General features: G+C 43.1%; 1 protein-coding gene across 2 annotated transcripts in view; it reads right to left on the bottom strand.

The window, feature by feature from the left end:
* elovl4a (ELOVL fatty acid elongase 4a) overlaps nucleotides 1–8,265 on the bottom strand; it is a 33,207-nt gene extending 24,942 nt beyond the window's left edge. Inside the window, exon 1 of one of the 2 annotated variants that reach the window (XM_078399833.1) lies at nucleotides 8,196–8,265. The gene's annotated coding sequence lies outside the window, so the exon portion shown is untranslated. The other variant, XM_078399832.1, reaches the window with a different exon arrangement.
* Nucleotides 8,266–13,302: the final 5,037 nt, after the last annotated feature.

Genomic DNA, 13,302 nt, shown 5'->3' with positions numbered 1-13,302 from the left:
ACCTTTTCATATGAGGTCGGTAACAACTGTGGCGTATTCCCTCAGGTCTGTTGCTGAGGTGGTATTATAAACAGTACAGATGCTTATCAAGAATTACAGTGGGATCTTGATCAGCTGACCAAGTGGGCTGAGGAATAGCAAATAGAGTTTAACTCGCATAAGCGTGAGGTGTTCGCATTTTGAGAAGTCAAATCAGGTCAGAACCCCCCCAGGGAATGGCAAGGCCCTGGGTTGTGTTGTACAGCAGAGGAACCAGTCCAGTTCCATGGAAAAATGAGTCACAGCTGGATAGGGTGATGAAGAAGCCTTTTGGCATGTTGGCCTTCATCAGTCAGGGAACTGAGTATGAAGTTGGGACATTATATCACAGTTTTACAAGACATTGGTGAGGCTGCGCTTGAAGTATTTTGTTCAGTTTTGTTCACCTTGCTATAGGAAAGATGCCATTGTGGGCCGGATATCAAATAATGATGAGACATAGTACAGGAAGGAGATCGAGAATCTCATGTCCTGGTGTAGAGACAACAACCTTTCTCTCAATGTCTGCAAGACAAAGGAGATAGTGATCAACTTCAGGAAGCGAAACGGTACACAAACCCAGTTTGCATTGATTGCGTCAAAGTAGAGGTGGTTGCAAACACTTCAAATTCCTAGGAGTCAATATCACCAACAACTTCTCCTGGACCACACATATTGAAGCAATGACCAAGAAAGCACACCAGCGTCTCTACTTCCTTAGAAAGCTTAGGAGGTTCGGCATGTCCCCTACAACTCTCACCAACTTCTACAGATGCACCATAGAAAGCAATTTATCATGATGCATCACAGCTTGGTTTGGGAACAGCTCCATCTAAGACCACAAGAAAACGCAACGAATTGTGGATGCGGCCCAGACCTTCACACAAACCAACCTCCCTTCTATTGACTCCATTTATACCTCCCGCTGCCTCACTTCTCTGCACTGCCGCCAATGCAAGTTTATCCTTCTTTAAATATGGTGAGCAAAACTGAATACCGTACTCCAAGTACAATCTCACTGCATTGTTTAATTTTGCTTAAAATATCAGAAGGAATATCTTCTTTCCACCACAACTCTGCCTTCGAGTCAGAGAGTGATACAGTGTGGAAATAGGCCCTTTGGCCCAACTCGCCCACACCGGCCAACAATGTTCCAGCTACCCTAGTCCCACTTGCCAGCGCTTGGTCCATATCCCTCTAAACCTGTCCTATCCATGTACCTGTCTTAATTGTTTCTTAAACGATGGGATAGTTCCAGCCTCAACTACCTTCTCCAGCAGCTTGTTCCATAAACCCACCACCCATGAATACCGTACTCCAAGTACAATCTCACTGCATCGTCTAATTTTGCCCTTCTTTAGAAGGGCTAAATGTGGACTTTAGAAGGGCTAAACATCCAAGGACGTACACGCCACTGGAGATAAATGGGTCTACTGTGGATAGGGTGAGCAGTTTTAAATACTTGGGAGTCCACATTACAGAGGATCTGACATGGGCAACGCACATTGCCGCACTGGTGGGTAAGGCAAAGCAGCGCCTTTACCACCTTAGACAGTTGAGGAAATCCAGAGTGTCTCTGGGGATCCTTCATTGCTTCTACTCTGGGGTTGTAGAGAGCATCCTGTCCGGCAACATTACAGTCTGGTTTGGGAACAGCTCTGCCCAGGACAGGATGGCCCTGCAGAGAGTAGTGCGTTCGGCAGAACGCACCATGGGAACTACACTCGTCCCCCTGCAGGACCTATACATCAGGAGGTGCAGATCCAGAGCAAGCAAGATCATGAGGGACCCCTGCCACCCCAGCAACGTACTGTTCCAGATGCTACGGTCAGGCAAATGCCTCCGCTGTCACGCTGTGAAAACGCAGAGGATGAGACGGAGTTTCTTCCCACAGGCCATCAGGACTGTTAACCTTTATAACTCCAGGGACTAAATTTTGTCTTCTCTATATTAACTTTATTTATATGCTGTAACTGTAATTCTTTTTTGTGCACAATCCGCAGGCATTGCCATTTTAATTTCACTGCACATCGTGTGTGTGTATGTAACAAATAAACTTGACTTGACCTTTGTCTGAAATAGTTACCCCTCGGATTCCTATTAAATCTTTTCCCCTTCATCTTGAACCTATGTCCTCTGGTCCTCGATTCCCCTACTCTGGACAAAAGACTGTGCATCTACCCGATCTATTCCTCTCATGATTTTGTACACCTCTATAAGATCTCCCCTCATCCCCCTGCACTCCATGGAATAGAGACCCAGCCTACTCAACCTCGCCCTATAAGCTCACACCCTCTAGTCCTGGCAACATCCTCGTAAATCTTTTCTGAACCCTGTCAAGCTTGACAATCTCTTTCCTATAACATGGTGCCCAGAACTGAACACAATATTCTAAATGCGGTCTCACCAACGTCTTATACAACTGCAACGTGACCTCCCAACTTCTATACTCAATTCTCTGACTGATGAAGGCCAAAGTGCCAAAAGCCTTTTTGACCACCTTATCTACTTGTGACCCGAGTTTCGACAAACCATGCACCTGTACTCCTAGATCCCTCCACTCTACAACACTACCCAGAGGCCTACCATTTACTGTGTAGGTCCTGCCCTTGCTCAACGTCCCAAAATGCAACACCTCACACTTCGCTGTATTAAATTCCATCAACCCTTCCTCCACTCACCTGGCCAATCGATCCATATCCTGCTGCAATCTTTCACAACCATCTTCACTATCTGCAAAACCACTAACTTTTGTATCATCAGCAAATTTGCTAATCTTGCCCTGTTCTCATCCAAATCATTGATGTAGATGACAAACAGTAATGGGCCCAGCACTGAACCCTGAGGCACACCACTAGTCACAGGCATCCAGTCTGAGAAGCAACCTTCCACCATTACCCTCTGCTTCCTTCCATGGAGCCAATTTGCTATCCATTCAGCTATCTCTCCTTGCGATCTAACCTTCCGGAGCAGCCTACCATAGGGAACCTTATCGAATGCCTTGTCTTCGATGAACATTAATGAAGTAGTAAAGAAAAGTATCTGGGTCTAGACTACTAACTAGTGAAAAGCATTGCTGTGCTGTAGCTTCAAATACTAAATTGTATAAAATTTGACAACAAAAAAGTGAAGTGTGAAGCAATTATATAATCGTTCAGAAAGCCTTTCATAAGGTGCCACATGTTAGGCTGCTTAGGAAAATGAGAGCCCACGATATCAAAGGGTAGATACTAGCATGAATAGCAGGTTGGCTGGATGGCAGAAGACAAAGAGTGGCAATAAAGGGGGCTTTTTCTGGTGGCTGCTAGTGACTTGTGGAGTTCTGCAAGGGCCGGTGCTGGGGCCAAGAATCCTCACGTTGTATATTAATGATTTGGACGAGGGGATTAAAGGCTTTGTGGCAAAATTTGCGGATAATACAAAAATAGTGGAGGGACAGGTAGTGTAGAGAAAGCTAGGACTCTGCAGAAGGTCTTGGACAGGTTGGGAGAGGGGCAGAGAAGTGGCAGATGGAATATAGTGTAGCAAAGTGTGGAGTCATGCATCTTCGTAGTAGGAATAAAGGCATAGACTATTGTCGAAATGGGGTGCGAATCCAGAAATTGGAGGTGCAAAGTGCTGGCGCAGAGAAGATTTATGAGGATGTTGCTAGGACTCGAGGCTCTGGGCTGTAGGGAGAGGTTGAGCAGGCTAGGATGCTATTCCTTGGAGTGCAGGAGGAAGAGGGGTGATCTTGCAGAGGTGTACAAAATCATGAGAGGAATAGATCGGGTAAACTCTTGCCCACAGTAGGATAATCGAGAACCAGAGGACATAGGTGTATGGTGGCGGGGGAAAAGATTTAATAGGAACCTGAGGGGTAACTACTTTTACACAAAGGGTGGTGGGTGTATGGAATGAGCTGCCAGATGAGGTAGTTGAAGCAGGTACTATTGCAACGTTTAAGAAACATTTACTCAGTACATAGATAGGATAGATTTAGAGGCCAAACACAGGCAGGTGGGACTAATGTAGATGGGACATGTTGGTTGGTGGCTGTGGCAAGTTGGGTCGAAGCGTCTGTTTCCATGCTGTATGATTCTAAGGCATCGTAAAATAAAAGTTAGCAGCTTTTACCATCAAACTCCAACAGTCCACAAAAGCTGAATATTTATAAATATTTTGTGTGCAAAATAGCGAGTAATCTATTTTAAGATGGTTTATTGCATTTCTGATAAATACATGAAAGTCAGCTGCTGTCTCTTGCATTTCAAGTACAGATAACCCTGATTATAATTGACCATAGGAGGGGGAGGGGAATGGTATCCTTTATTGCCGATTGTCCGCTATAACTGAGTAAGAGGGTTAAATATGTACAGTATTGAAAAAACAGCTAATAAACATATGCTAACAAGACAAACATTAAACAGGAAAGGACACAAAATACATAAGACTTTAAATGTTGTAAATACATTTTAAAAAGTAACTTGGTCCTTTGTTCCCAATATGAACAGATGCCTCAGTTACAACAGATTTTGTGCACTATAACCAAAATCCGTTCTAAAGATGTCTGTAATAATGAGGGTAGACTGTGAAAGAGTGTGCTTGGGTGTGGGTGTATTGTGGTGGGTGGGGGATAAAAGGGAAGAGCTGGTGGTGGTTTAATTTTTTTACTTATTCCCCATTTTATTTCTTTGTGCTATCCAAAACATTTTTCCTCTTATTCTATTTTTCTACAATGTTCCAATCACCATTAGGAAATGCACTTAAGGAGTTGAATGTCTTCAGCATTCACTCTTCTGATTGCCCAGAATCTCAAGTGTCCTGAGGCGGCCAGAACACGACATCCATGCACGCGCTTCAAGCAAGGTCACGGGCTATCAGCCACAAACAAGTAATGCCGATTAAGCTTCCTCCCTGTAAGCAATGGGATTAAGGTTGATTCTCCTAGCACCAATTTATGGCGGATTATACCTGGGAATTTACGTGCTCATTGAATAGAGTTCCTCAGAAAGAAACCCTCTGTTTTCCCAATTCAGCATCATCTGCACAATATAATTAGTGACATCATTGTGTTCATTAGCAGGTCAGGCTTCTGAATTATTTGGAAGATAGACACAAGAAGCTGGAGGATCTCGGCGGGACAGGCAACATCTCCAGAGAGAAGGATTGGGTGACTTTTCGGGTCGAGACCCTTCTCCGACTTCTGAATTATTTGGATAGTTTAATTTTAATTGACTGTGCCAATGCCTCTCATCTGAGTTTAGTTTCCTCTCTCATAAGCAACATCTACACACAATAAAAACAGCATTAAGTCAGAATATACAGACTTAGTTATATTTTTTAAATTGTCAGGTATCGGGAATTGAAATTGTAGGGGGAATTTGCGAGCAACAACTGTTCTTCAATCATTGGGGCGACACACTCGGACACACAAACACACCCAATCTGACACAATACAAATGCTGTAGGAAGGAACTGCAGATGCTGGTTTAAACCGAAGATAGACACAAAATGCTGGAGTAACTCAGCCAGACAGGCAGCATCTCTGGAGAAGGGTCTCGACCCAAAACGTCACCCATTCCTTCTCTTCAGAGATGCAGCCTGTGCTGCTGAGTAACTCCAGCATTTTGTGTCTTTTATGCTTCAGATGCTTTCAGAGGAACCTAAATGCCCCTTCAGAAATTCTCAAAATTGTTCCTGGTGAAATATCAACAAGAACATTTCTTCATTGTCAATAAAATCAGCTCCAATCCCAAGGAGTATGTAATATTATATTCAATTCGGTCAATTTTCGTTCAAAATATATAATAAAATCTTAAAAATAGGATTTTTTAAATCACAGCATTCAATGAAAACAAATATTGGTGGGGACAATTATTTTTTCAATGCCCCAAATTCTCAACCTTAAGTTAATGCTATATTCTCAACTCCACACTCTCCCCAAAATCATAAACATTTTATTAAAATATAATTCAAAAATGAGAAGATCCAATGGTTCAAGAAGGTCCAATGGGACACAGCAGGAGAATGGGATTGAGAGGGAAAGATACAGTGCATTCAGAAAGTATTCAGACCCCTTCACTTTTTCCACATTTTGCCACGTTACAGCCTTATTTTAAAATGGATTAATTCTTTTTTTTTTTATCATCAATCTACACACAATACCCCATAATAAAAAAGTGAAAACAGGTGTTTAGAAATTTTTGCAAACATTCACTGTCCTTTGTCCAAGTGGGCCATCCTTTGGTAAACTGGGTCCTTTTTTTCTGATTATGCTACTTAAAGGTCATATAGGATGTTTTCAATGTAATGTTGTTCTCCAAATAGAATTTATTGTTATTGTCTGGTCTGACATGTGAAGCATAAGTTGCAGGAGGGTTGCCAATGTTCATGGAACTATGCTGCAGCATGAGTCACTATATACAGGTTATGGATTGAGGAGATAAAAGGGGAGAAATTAGAGCAAAAATGCTAGCAAGCATACTGAATATAGTTCCTAATATTTTTTGCCTGTATGTTACTCATGGAAGCAGATGGCAATATTCAAAACTCAATTGACATTTATTTTTATGACTAATTTTAAATTTAATTGATGTCTATTCTAATTGCAGAAACGATTAGCTGCTGTAAACACAATTTGAACAATCAAAACTGCTTTAAAAAATTTAAGACGTTACCATTAAAGTAAATTTAAACTGAATCAACATTTGTGAATTATGCAAATTCACTATAAAATGGATATATTTACGTGCAGTAATTAGTCTAATTTCCAGAATGTTGGTTCCTTTGAGATGCAATCTTATTTGTGATGTACATTACCTCATGTACACAGGTAACTGTATCTACATTTTAAAACATTTTGTAACAATAAATCATCCGTATATTTTTTTTATCAAACTGTGTTGTTCAAAGACATCACATCAATAGCTAGAATGCTCCGTCTGGTAACTCCTGAAAACTAACAAATACAAAATAATCTGTAGTACCTCAGCAATAAAATTCGTCTTAGTCATGCGAGACCAATACCAAAAAAACCCAAACATTTCTGTCCCGAAAGATCGAATGCGAAGGCTTATTTTTAAATGCTACATCAAAATTAGCCACATTACAATCACTAACCAACTGCTTGTGATACCACCTCAATTCCAACACAGTCGGTTTAAAATAAATATCTCCAGTTCACAGATTAAAAACGCAAATGTTGGAAGCGTGAAATAAAAGCAGAACGAGTAGATCCAGCTTTTTCTATACTGGTTAGAATAAATTGTACAAATAAAATATATCTTTAAATCCCCATCCTAAAACGCAATTCTTGTTAGCAAAGACCGCTCTGGTTCCTTCAAAACGTTATCAAGTGAGCTTCCCTGTCATTGTCATCTTACTGCATTGCCTCAATCCACGATTTCTGCAACAATTCGTTATTAATTTAACGTTAATGAACCAAATAATTCGTAAACTGGATACATTTCAGGAAAAAACACCTTCAGGAAACGTGCATATGTCTATAACACCTTCAGGAAACGTGCATATGTCTATAATCGCAATTTGAGAAGACGAAATATTTAATTCGGTAACGGGGTTCTGCAAATAGATCTTTGCATACTGCAAACAGATCATTGTTTGTTGCAAACAGATCATTGCTAATTGCAAATCCACCGCCGTCTCGTCAACCACGGCAATCGTACATGGTACAATATATCGGGAGGATATATCAATAATAATATATATATAGTAAATGATAATATATATATAAATAAAAGCAGTCTGTCCAAACTAACCGGTGCTGTAACTCCCGAGATGAACACCGGGCAACAGGAGAGAGGGAGACGCCGGTAAATGCTTGGATCCTTCCTTCCTTCTCTCGGTCGGAGGCGATGCTTTTATTTTTGCAGCTCGCTCCCTCCTTGAGCAAAGGGGGGGGGGCGTTGTTCCTGGAGCGCGCTCGCTGCAAGGTCAGCGCGTGCCCACGCCCGCGCCCCGGGTTGGTTCCAAGCTCGCCGCCGCCCGGCCCGCGTGCACGCGCTCTCCGGGGATGGGAGGGGGAGGCGACGCTCAACCTTTGCCCAACCGTCTAGCGGAGAGGAGAGGAGAGGCGGTCGATGACCGGCAACAAGACCGCGGACAATCCGAAGCCGACGGCCACCTCCCGCCGCTCTTTCTTAATCCACACCGCCTTTCGGTGAACGTACTCTCACCCTTTGAAACCGGGGACGATCCCTTCCCCTCACGACGACGACGACGACCCGCTGCGCTCCTCCATCACTCGACGCTGTCACCCCCCCCCCCCCCCTCCCGGCAGCACCCACTGCGCATGCGATCAACCCGGCGCCCCATCCCCGCGCGCTCCGACATCCCGCGCAAACCCAAACCCCGCAGAGCAACAACGGTGCACAAAAAAATAGTCATGTCGAGAGGGGGATTGCAGCAACATCGACATCACATTGCATGCATACAAAAAGCTTATCAAAGAAGAAAAAAAATAATCAGGCTGCAATCTTAAAATGAACCACGAACCGTTATTTTTGAACACAAGAATCAGCCATGATCACATTGAATGGCATTGCTGGCTCGAAGGGCCGAATGGCCTCCTCCTGCACCTATTGTCTATTGTCATAAGACCAGTTTGAAGAAGGGTCTCGACCCGAAAAGTCACCCATTCATTCTCTCCAGAGATGATCCTGCTGAGCCGGATGGTCACATCGCACAGTGAACCGGCACAGATCTACTTGCACTTTATTCTGTTTTAAAACTTTCTAATTTGTTTCATTGGGATGTTTAAATTAATACTGACTAGCTAATTAATTTATTGCATCGTATGGGAGGCACATTCCCAATCTCGTTGTACCCCTCCCTGTACAATGACAATAAAGATATATTGTATTGTATTACTAGAGTTACTCCAACATTTTGTGTCTCCCTTCGGTTTAAACCAGCATCTGCAGTTCCTTCCGACACAGTTTTGAACACAAAATGTGACGGGGCCAGGTGGCCAAAACAAAACCCAGAAATTGATCAAAAGTATAATGCTCTGGTATACAATGAGAGAACCAAAATGTACAAACAGACCAGAATGAGGATGCGAGAGGGAGATTTGTGACTGCTCTCGTGTGATTCTGACTTTCTCAGTGTAATAACATCTGCAACACCAAGATTAAATAGAAGCGTCATGTTTGACGGAGACACAACTGCGGAGGCTGGTTTACACAATGCTGGAGTATCTCAGCGGGTCAGGCAGCATCTCTGGAGAAAAGGACTAGCATTAACATAGCACATTTCATGACTCCAAAGTGTTCTAGATCCAATTAAGTGTTCATTTTTATAGTTCTAATCACAACAGCAGGCTATTTGCACATTGCAAACTCTTGCAATAATTATTATTGATGTTGATCGAGGGATAGATTTTGTCCCAAAACCTGGAATAGCACCCCATAGAAATTCTTCCCTGCAAGAGAGGTAGGATCTCGCAGGCCTAAGACATGGACAACAAGAACACGGATGTCATGATAAATCTTTCTAAGACACTAGTTTGGCAACTGTTAGGTGTAGTTTCTGGGTAACACACTTCAGCACTTCAACCTCCACTCCAAAAACAAGGTCGCCCCAATCTCAATCGTCGAGCTGCAGCACACAGATAATGTTTAGGAAGGAACTGCAGATGTTAGTTTAAACCAATGATAGACACAAAAAGCTTGAGTAACTCAGCAGGCCAGGCAGCATCTCTGGAGAGAAGGAATGGGTGACGTTTCGGGCCGACACCCTTCATCAGACAGATAATGGTTAAGTATGTGTGTGTTCATAGGTTGAATCCCAAGATATTTTTATTTGATGCTGACAAGGGAGTGGGCATTAAAATATACATTAAAATATGCACAAAAATTAGAGCTCCAGTGTAATAAGCTAGTTCAGTATTACAACTGCGCATGCCCAGGTCAGGGGTCATTCAGGATAAACATTCTCACCAGCTGAGCAACTGTGTGTATACAGATCTGCTTTTCAGACGTACTTTTCAGTTTTGCTTCTTCGAGGTAAGAAAATACTGCCTTCAAAACTATTAACTAGATATATTTATGGTTCATTTGTACAAAACTACGATGATTTTAATGGTTTATTTGGCTTTTCCTTGGTCGCTTGCTGGCCCGCTTCGGTGAGTGAGCGAGATCGTGACGATTAATAACAACCATTTTTTATTGTTTTTGTTTTGGAGGGGGTGGGGGAGAATGAAATGAAATGTATGATTTCTATTACTATTAATAGATAATATGAAAAGTATTTGTGGGGTTTTCACCTCTTACTATACTAGTGCACGGCCACGGGCTATATGCACGTTTGTTGACTTCTGAATGAGTTCTGCATGTACATGTGTAAGTAAAGTTGTGCATTACAAAACTTATAGTCACGAGTCTCCTGACTAATCATGTCTCTTCTGATTTCCATTACATTGGATAATTTTAATCAGTATTTGACATTCTAATTTTCAGTTATAATCTTGTGATTGTACAAATTAGTTCAATATATTTGTACCATTTTCTTTTGCATTGTGACTTGCAATGTAATGGACATGCTTACAGATCGTGACTTGATAAGGTCCACACAGCCGAAACAGATAATAAATAAATGCCCAGCACTGAGATGCATTCTCGACTGCACAGAGATATTTATAGAACGACCACAGCATCTACAGTTGCAGGCTTTGACAGTGTCCGACTACAAGAAACACAACACTGTGAAACTATTGGTTGGAATTGCCCCAAACGGCATGATCACATTCTTATCAAAAGCTTGGGGTGGGCGTTCATCTGATACACACATTGTTAGGAGGAGTGGATTTTTGAACTTAGTTGATCCTGGGGATTGCATAATGGCGGATAGAGGATCAAATAACGGTAGAGCCCACCATGGTCCATTGTTGGCAGTGGGCAAGGTGATAACGCGTTATACAGAAAGTGACGCTCAACATGATGACAGTGAAACTAGTATCACAACTAGGGTGGGGGAGGGACGGAGACAGATGGGATGCAAGGATTCATTGAAGTTAGAGAAATCAATATTCATACTGCTGGGTTGTATGCTGCCCAGATGAAATATGAGGTGCTGTTCCTCCAATTTGCATTTGGCCTTACTCTACTACTGTTGTTTACTTTTATTATCAAACTGTTATTGCTTGCAATGTACATTAGAACAGATACTCTGAAGACGGGTTCTTCTTTGAATTAGTGCCTACCACATAATTCTTTAGCTCGTGAAAAATCCCTAACAATCTTATTAAAACTTTCAATTACTCTTATGGAGATCATCTGAAAGCTATTATTCAACAAAGCTATTGTTTCTTATTAGTGATACATTCCAGTTATCATATTCCTTAATGTGTTAAACATTCTCCACTTGTTAGGAAAATAACTGCAGATGCTGTTACAAATCAAAGGTATCACAAAATGCTGGAGTAACTCAGCAGGTCAGGCAGCATCTCTGGAGACAAGGAATGGGTGACGTTTCGGGTCGAGACCCTTCTTCAGACTGATGTCAGGGGGGGGCGGGACAAAGAAAGGATATAGGTGGAGACAGGAAGACAGTGGGAGAACTGGGAAGGGGGAGGGAAGAGAGGGACAGAGGAACTTTCAAACGGGGCTTCCCCTCTGCCATTATAGATGAAGCGCCCACTAGGCCCTCCTCTATATCCCGCAGCTCCGCTCGTGCTCCCCCTCCCCCCATTCGTAACAAGGACAGAATCCCCCTTGTCCTCACCTACCACCCCATCAGCCAGCGTATCCAGCAAATTATCCTCCAACATTTCCATCACCTCCAACGGGATCCCACTACTGGCCACATCTCCCCATCTCCTCCCCTTTCTGCGTTCCGCAGAGACCGTTGCATCTGTAACTCCCTGGTCCACTCGTCCCTTCCTACCCAAACAACCCCCTCCCCAGGCACTTTCCCCTGTAACCGCAGGAGATGCAACACCTGTCCCTTCCCCCCTCGACTCCATCCAAGGACCCAAACAGTCTTTCCAGGTGAGACAGGTTCACCTGCACCTTCTCCAACCTCATCTATTGTATCCACTGTTCCAGATGCCAACTTCTCTACATCGGCGAGACCAAACGCAGGCTCGGCAATCGTCTTGCTCAACACCTTCGCTCAGTCCGCCTTAACCAACCTGATCTCCCGGTGGCTCCCCTTCCCACTCCCAGTCTGACCTTTCTGTCATGGGCTTCCTCCAGTGTCATAGTGAGGCCCACCGTAAATTGGAGGAACACCACCTCATATTTCGCTTGGGCAGCTTAGAGCCCAGCTTTATGAACATTGACTTCTCTAACTTTAGATAGTTCCTCTGTCCCCCTTCCCAGTTCTCCCACTGTCTTCCTGTCTCCACCTATATCCTTTCTTTGTCCCGCCCCCCCTGACATCAGTCTGAAGAAGGGTCTCGACCCGAAACGTTACCCATTCCTTCTCTCCAGAGATGCTGCCTGACCTGCTGAGTTACTCCAGCATTTTGTGATACCTTCGTTCTCCACTTGTTAAGTGATTTAATCCAACTAAGATTACCAACAGATAGACACAGAGTGCTGGAGTAACTCAGTGGGTCAGAATGCAACTCTGGAGAAAAAGGATGGGTGATGTTTTGTGTCAGGACACTTTTTCAGTCAGAGATGCTGCCTGACACGCTGAGTTACTCCAGCACCTTGTGTCTATCTTTGGTATAAACCAGCATCTGCAGTTCTTTGTTTCTAAGGCGACCAACACTTGATGTCGTGTTTCCAACTAATTTCTAGTCAAATAGGTTTAGACTTACAAGCAAACAAAAACACTGCTAAAGAAATCTTCAAATTAATTGGGGGAAAAAAACATTGCTCTTTAATGTCCTCACCATTTTTCTCCCAGCTTTCTTGTAAACAGAGATCAAAAACTTGGAGGGCCATTAATTGCAAAAAACTGAAAGGTTACTTCAGTGAAAAGTTAAGATATTGAACAGTCATGCTTTTAATTATATATATTTTGTATTTAATGGCGTCAGAGATCCGGGTTCGATCGTGACCATGGATGCTGTCTGCATGGTGTTTGTACATTCTGCCTGTGATCATATAGGCTTCCTCCAGGTGCTTTGGTTTCCTCCCACATACCAAAGGCGTGCGGGTTTGAAGGTTAATTGACTTCTCTAAATTACCCTTAGTGTTCATACATAATGGCGGCTTAAAGAGAATAGTGGAATGGACCACGCACGGAGGGGACACTTGCAGACTTGCCGCCTCACAACAGAGACCCGGGTTCGATCCTGACCTTGGGTTACCTGACTCAACTACCTCCTCC

The sequence above is a fragment of the Rhinoraja longicauda genome, chromosome 5, assembly GCF_053455715.1.
Source record: "Rhinoraja longicauda isolate Sanriku21f chromosome 5, sRhiLon1.1, whole genome shotgun sequence".
In the NCBI taxonomy this organism is placed as follows: domain Eukaryota; kingdom Metazoa; phylum Chordata; class Chondrichthyes; order Rajiformes; family Arhynchobatidae; genus Rhinoraja; species Rhinoraja longicauda.
The sequence above is the reverse complement of the archived record's forward strand: the minus strand, read 5'-3'. Positions and strand labels throughout refer to the sequence as shown.